Genomic DNA, 8,376 nt, shown 5'->3' on the forward strand with positions numbered 1-8,376 from the left:
ACTAAGGCCATACTAAGATAAAATTACATAATTCAAAATTACATAAATAAAATATGACATTGATCAATAAAAAGTGCAGCATTATTATATGATCTAACATGCCAAATTATGTGCCAAATCGCCCTATTTAAACCTTATATCGTATATAATCCGGTTCTACGGAGATGCGTGATAATAACTTATTAATATTATAAATCAATATTTAAATCAAATTTAAGCCCAAGTTAATTATCCTAACCTTCTTAGGACTCAAAAATTAACCTTCACTCAATTGTTTGACAATTATTCAACTTGGTTTTCTCTTACTGCTTATTAAACTTCTCTTAATCATAACAATTATGAAATAATTCCCAATAAATCATAAAATTTGAAAATTTTCGAAATCACATTTTTTCAAATACTGTAATATTATCAAGATTCCAAAAACTTAATAAAATTTGCCCACAAAATACTTATAATTTACTTCGTAAATAAATCGTATAAATCATAACTTATACCATTTAATTCCAAATTAAACATAACAATTATGAAAAAATGAAAATCAAAATTTTGAACATTCTTAAAAAATTTCCAACACCTGGAAATGGCAATATTTCAACCAAAAAATTCGAATTAATTTTTATGACTAATAAAGTTGCCCTTTTATCGATTTTATCACATAAAAATCAATAAACATACCAAATCAATCAAAATTAATCATGCAACTTTAGATCTGATGTTCATATCATATATAAAATATTAAGGAAACATTTCATGCCATAAAATTCATTTTAGCTATTTTTGCTAAAAAATAGTCACTATTTATATCATTTTAACCATTAAACTTATATATCATGTATAATAAATCACATTTATCTCAAATTTTAGATACAATCTGTAAAATATGTACGTGACATCATATTAAAATTTCATGACCTGTTTCAAAGATTAACTATTTTTAGTCATTTAACCTCTATTTATAGCATTTTTATCACATAAAAATCATAAATCATGCAATATTAATCACATTAATACGAAATTTTACATACAATACATAAAATATGCATTTGAGGTTATACTAAAAAATCACGGCTAGTAGTGAAGTTTAACTATTTTTAGCAAATAAAAGTTCATTTTGCTCAATAAAATGTAATTATTTCACTAAAAATCATTAAAATAAGCAATAATCATTCATAAATCATCAATATGACCTAAAAACATTTTATAACCAGAATATATGACATGAAAAATAATTTCGTGGCGTTATCACATAAATCACAAAATAACTAGTTTTAATTAAATTACATTTAACTCGGAAAAACCAAACCGATTATGCATGCAACACCAAAGCTCTTGATGCCAATTGTTAGGTTCATATACGCCTATTAGACTCATCTAATTCATTTTATAAATTACCCATAATTTATATTTATGTGGATCTAGTGCATGCATAACAAAATAATAAAATAAGGAAGAAAATGATTTTTCCTTACATTGTAATGAAACGAAAATGGGCACAAGGTTGAACTCCTTCCAACCTTGTTCTTGAGCTTAATTAATTTAGGATGATCCTCCAAATCCAAGTATCCAAATTAGAATACCTCTCATCAATAGCACCTAAGACTTTACCCAAAAATTTCTAATGATATTAACTAGATATTATTAGAAATTATAATCCCTTAATATTATTATTACTACTCTAGTAATTGGAGAAATAATATTAATGTGTGGTTGTGAGAATTTTAGAGAGAAGCATGCCAAAAATTAGAACAAGGGAAAAATGAGCAACCAAAGTGCTCTATAAAGGCACAAAACCGGTCACTCATGTCCCTTAGTGGACCATTTCTTCTTCTTATTTTATTTGCATGCTTGATAGGTAATGAGTATTAATAGAGTAGGTTTATCATAAGCATGCAAGTAGTGAAATCATTACAAGCAACAATAGTTGATTAAAGAAATGACAAAATAAAATGTTGTCCCACAAGAAGTTATTTTCGGCCAATATAAGATAAAATGGACCATTTTGATTTTGTAATGTTTGTCACACAAACATAAGAATCATTTAATTATTTATTTTACATAAATATACATTAGTTTGATAATACAACAATTATATAATATAAACTAATAATTAATATATACACTTAACTCTTAAGTGATAATTATGTCATTATATGTAAATATAATGAGTCCTATAATGTCCAATTTAATTAATTTATAACCCTTGTAAATTATAATCAACGAATAACCTTTACCTCTAAAATTACAATACCTCGATTAATTTAATGAATTAACGCTTAATTATTAAATTAAATCTTATTGAATAATAAACTTGCGTTGACTCGGGTTCTAAACTCGACCTCAACGAAACTCAGACAACTAAATATACATAAATAACAGGGATTCACTACTACAGATACATGCTATAACAACGGTCAAAAACCGTTGTTATATAAAAAAGCGGACGTTGTTAAAGCGTCCGTTGTAGAAGGTTTTAACAACGGTTGGTTTTCTTAAGCAACCCGTTGTTAAAACTATTAACAACGGTTTTAAGTATCAAAACCCGTTGTGGAAAGTGTGACTCAATTTTGGGGGGAAAGTTATAACAACGGGTTTTAATATACAAAACCGTTGTTATAACTAAAGACAACGGGTTGTTTGTAAATAACCGTTGTTGTTTGTTCTAAAAAAATAAAAAAAAAATTTAAATTAAATATTACTAAATGCATGCATAATTACGGCCCGTTAGAATTCCGATGCATGCATTATTACTGACATCACTGTACATATGAACGGATAATATGGAATGAGAAGCGTTAGTAATAAGATTTGAAGCAGCATTATTGAGAGATATGATGATGATTATGGCACAACTTCCTAACATATATATTAATTAAAAAGCAACTCAACCCACACATTGCTTAGTATAAATACATTGCATTATCTCAACTAACATTTCCATTATCTCAATATATTCATCTCCAAACCCTAACTGCTAAAACAAACTCTACTTAATCTTTCAAAACAAACTCAAAAAACTCCAACAAAATGAATGATTTCATCCTTAAGACTCTTACCATGATCGAGAACAACAACAACTTCATCCGCCGGTTCCTCCATAGTGAGGAAAGTTTCAGGAGCTACCTTGCGGATGCTCGATCCGCACCGAAGCACGCCAAAGAAGATGGCTTGACGGAGCGGCAGCGATTGCGGCTATATGACGATATAGCAATCACGAACGGAACCTCCAAATAGCCAAGGAGGAGAGGACGGATACGATAGAGCAGAATAAGATCCTCTATGAAAATATAAGAATTGTATTTTTATATATGTAATTTTTTTTTAATTTATGTATTTATAAATATATATATATATTAATTATGTTTATCTTACTTCTTCATCTTGCTTCTTCATTGTTTTACTAACTAATTATGCAAACAATACTTAAACAAATAACATAATGGTCGATAAAAACACATACATGCAAAAGAAATAAATAGAAAAAGAAAATAATGACGATGAAACTAACAGTGACGGCGAGATTTACCTGATATATACAGAACGTAATAGACGATGAAATCAACAAAGGATGGCGAGAAGATAAAGCGACGATGAGAAAGAGAGAAAGAGAGAAAGAGAGTGTGTGTTTTGTGTTTGTTTGTCTGTTGTGTTTGTGTTTGTGTATTAAGGGTTGTGTTTTGTGGCTGCAGCAGACTTCTGTTTGTGTGGTTTATAGTATGGAAGGTATTAACAACGGTTATTAAACAACAACCGTTGTGAAATATGTTTTAACAACGGTTGTAAAAAACACCCGTTGTTAAATAAGTTTTAACAACGGGTTTCAAAAATAACCGTTGTGATTACTTTTCACTAACTTTGCGCCAATTTTGCGCCAAATTATTAACAACGGTTGTGCATGTGTGACCCGTTGTTAAAACTAATAACAACGGTTTTTATAACCATACCCGTTGTAATTTATTTTAGTAAAATTCGCGCCATACATTCTACAACGTCTATTATGATTTTCGTGAATAATCGTTGTTAAAGGGGCGTTGTAGTTGCATGGATTTGTAGTAGTGATTGACCAACCCGTATCAAATACTTTGATCAGAATTATTTGGGTTCCGTCCTATAGGTGTGACCTCAAGGGATCAACTGATCACCACCATCAAACGACAGTAATGTCAAACTCTAATTAGCCATTCACTACCGATTAATGTTGATCAGTTGACTATATAATTGAATCATCCCTTTTGTATTCTTATTACGAGATTGAATATGTGATCGCACTATTGTTGAGGACACATACTTCAACACACACAATCTCAAATAAGGGAGAAACTTTTCGCTAGGATCAATAGCCTTGATTGAACCGCCATGGAGATCACCAATAGGGATACTTTGGCTCTTGCTTTTTATCAAAAGTATTTTCCACCGGAGAAGACACAAACTTTAAGGAGTCAAATCACGGGGTTTCGTCAACAAGGGCTAGAGAGCCTTTATGAAGCTTGGGAAAGGTACAAGGAAATGCAACGACAATGCCCACATCATGGGTTGGATCCTTGGTTTTTCGCTATTACGTTCTACAATAGGTGTTGTGCCGAGTCTCGGTGTTTTCTCAATTCCGCTAATAATTGGAGGTTTTATCAAATTAAAACCGATATTGCTCATGCCACAATTGAATCCATGGCGATTCATGATTCGCAATATGTCAATTCCCGAAGTACACCACTAAAGAAAAAGAAGGAGTCTTCCGATACATCCGTCTTGAATACTCAAATTGCCTTTCTTCAACAAAAATTGGAGGCCCAAAATGCGGCTTTATCTCTTCAACATGTCAATGTTATGTACACTCCCGGCCAAATACTTGTTTGTGAAGGTTGCGGATGTGCGGGACTGAAGAGTCTATTGAACCAAAATACTCAAGAAAGGGGGGGGGGGAGGGTGAATTGAATATTTAAAACTTTTTAAAAGCTTTTTCGATTATACTAACGTAATTGATTATTTAAAGTTTATTGATTAAACTTTAACTAATCAATTAATGAAGGTAAACGTAATAAGCGAAACAAACGAAAGAACGAAGAGACACACGGTTTTTGAAGTGGTTCAGTTTCACAAGTCGAAACCTACGTCCACTATTCTCGATTAATAAATTTAGTACCTTTCTACGGATTACAAATTTACTTACCCAACTCGTACAACTAACTCTAGTTGTAACTCAATGAGTACCGTTAAATACTCGAGTGACTAACTTACGCTAATAAGAAAGCACTAATGATTCTAACAAAGGTTCACGTTAATGAACGATTTAAGAAATCAACTAAGCACTATTATCTTATAACGATAAATGAAGAACGAGTATGCGAGTTTTATAACCACACGACCTTTCAAAATAACAAAACGGTTTTCCTTTTAAAACACACGGTTTTGCTTTGCAAAGATGAAATCAATTTTTATGCTTAAGGTCTCTCTCTTAGATGTTGTAAATAGCAAAGTATTTATAGAGGAAGAAGAAGTAGGCTACACGGTTTTGTCAAACCCTAATAGCCGAAATATTAAGATATAAAAACAAATTATATCTTATTATTATCTCTTTCCTAAAAGCCTTAAAGATAATAAAGAATATTCTAAAAGATAGAATATAATTTTTCCAAATATTATCTTTACTATAAATTCTAAGATTATGATAAGATTTCCTAAAACAAGAATATCTTTAACCAAAAACAAATATATTAAGTAAGATATATAAGATATGTAAACATATTATTATAGAATAAAATCTTTACCTAATATACCGTAGGTAACACGAGATGTCACGGCCCATAAGCCTCGTGAATCGTGCAAACCCTAGTCTTAACAAATGATTAGAATTTAGGTTTTAAGAGAGGCTATGTTGAAACCCTAATTAGTAGCAAAGTCCAATTCATAAGTTGATCCATTACAACTACTAATTAACGTTTAATACAAAGCCGGACTCCTCACTAAACCGGGCTTTATTATATAAATACTTTCATTAAAACATTAAAATAAACTTTAAACAATTACAAAACAATTTTCGAAACAATTAAAAGTCGTGTATAAAAACTCAGCATTTCAATGTTATAGTAGGAGAGTTATAACATTGAGCTCTTTTACTAGTAATGTTATAGCTGCAAAGCTATAACATTACCAATTCAAGAAACTCATTCTTAATTACCATTACGAGATAATCACCTATACTATTCTAATCTTCAAGAAGATCTTCGAGTACAGGCTATGTCATCATCCAAGCTTGATTAATCTTTAGACGGACTTCGTCTTCACATAATACTTGAATGGATCTCGAACCGTTTGATCTTGATTGAAGGCTTGAACGTTCCATGCAATTGTCATAATCTTCTACGTAGCTCGTAATAGATTAATTCTAAAGCACTTAACAAACGATGACAAGCAACAAGTATATAGAATGTAAATCACCTTGACATCATCAAAACATAAACATATAAGCTATATGGTTCAACAAATTCCCCCTTTTTGATGATGGCAAGCCTCCTTACATTTGTGACTAATTGGGTAGTTCCCCCTCAATATAATACCGTTATCTTGATAATAAAGATTAACGCAAGATCCAAACGATTCTTCAAAAACCGAAACTTTAAGGACTTTAAGAGACAATTGGTCTTGACAAGGAGCAAACTTAGGTAGATGCTTACTATAAACGTTCTTTCCCCCTCTTGACATCTTCGAAAAGCTAAGAACAAATCAAAAATGACTAGAATAATATAAGACGAGACAAGAGATAAAACGTCATAGGAAATAGTAATAACACGCAAGACTATAAGCATCCAAAAGATAATTATCATACAAACTAGGAATTAAACATGTTTAAGCCAAAGTGGGCCGAATTAACACATGTCTAATGAAACACTTGGGCCATAACCACAAGTGCATTGCCAAAATGGGCCGAATGATAATGTTGTAAACACACCAACAATAAGAAAAAGAAAGCTAAGAAAGATAAGGGCTAGACAAGGTAAGACGAGAGGAAATCAAATGTTACGGGTCTTATACGGGTTTATGTAGTCGGGCCTAGTACAATGCTCTAAGGCATCAAGACGGTCAAACGAGCTTCGAACCAGCTGAGAAAGTGTACCAATGCTCCTCTCAAAGTTAAGCACTTTCAAGGAAAGAGCTTTTGTGGCCTCCAACGTGAGCGCTTGATCACCGGCCATTGCTTTTCCGTGCATAACCAAAGCTCCACCCTGACTCGTAAGGAAAGTGAGACAATCACCGTATGGGAACACTTCCCCACGTATTGCCTTCAACTCCCTTTCAAAACCCGCTAACCTTTTGTCTACTTCCTCCATCCAAGAGTACACCCGAGTAGCATCCAAGCCCGAGTCTAAAGACCGAGATGGTCCAACCCGTGACAACACCGTAGCCAAATTAGTCGAATGCTCCTCTAATTTCTCCATTAAACCACTCACAAACCCCTCCAACTTTGACTCCATGGCTCCCAAACCCGAATCTACCGGGGTTTTCTCAACATCTTTGGCAAGAAGCAACTCGGGTCCATCAACAACAAGACCCATTAGCTTGATCAACTTGTCACACATCCAGTCCTGCGCACTAACACCGTAACTATCTTGTCCCACCACACGCTTAATCTCCAACAACCGAGACACCCACATCCCATAAGGTAAATCGATTGTGGTGCTCAACTTCTCTTTTGTCACCGTGAGACTTGTTTGAAGTATACGGTGCAACACGACACTGCCCAAATTCACTTTCTGACCTTCCAACCAAGAATAGACCATTATAGCTTCATAACTCGACACCTTATCACGGCCTCCTCTCCTCGGCACCACTGTGTTCCACAAAAAAGTTCAAGAGAAACTTGATTTTTGCCGAGAGAGGACGAACCACGATATTACCTCCCTCCGTCATCTCCTCAAAATACTTCTTCACTAACAACTCCTTTTCACTCACAACATTAGACCATTCAAGACTCGGATTTAATTCAATTCCTTCATCGGGAACCGAAAAAGCAGAGCAAAAATCCAAAATAGAGACCGTCACATCCACTCCATTAACAACCGCATGCAATACTCCTTTCTTAATTGAGACACTAGCAAAGAATTGAACCACCTCAACTGGGTAAACAGGACCCGAAAACTGACTAATGTGACTCCACCCTTGAAAATCAAGAAAATTAACAAAGAAAGCAAGAGCGGGAACACTAACCAACCAAGATTTCGGATAGTACCTACCACCATGAATGGAATACCTCAAAACTCGATTAACTAGGATGCTTACATCATGAGTAAGCCGAACACGATTTAACCCCTCCTTGGTTGCGGCTTTTGAAACATCCCTAAGCAAGGTACGAGCAACACCATTCCGAACTATTACCTCGAG

The 8,376-nt window shown here is 33.4% G+C and overlaps 1 non-coding gene across 1 annotated transcript; it reads right to left on the reverse strand.

Annotated features, from left to right (window-relative positions):
* Positions 1-4,427: 4,427 nt before the first annotated feature.
* LOC141615723 (small nucleolar RNA R71) lies at positions 4,428-4,535 on the reverse strand. Its single transcript, XR_012530126.1, has one exon. It is a non-coding gene; the product is annotated as a small nucleolar RNA R71 (small nucleolar RNA).
* Positions 4,536-8,376: the final 3,841 nt, after the last annotated feature.

This window comes from Silene latifolia, chromosome 11 (assembly GCF_048544455.1).
Source record: "Silene latifolia isolate original U9 population chromosome 11, ASM4854445v1, whole genome shotgun sequence".
Classification (NCBI taxonomy): Eukaryota; Viridiplantae; Streptophyta; class Magnoliopsida; order Caryophyllales; family Caryophyllaceae; genus Silene; species Silene latifolia.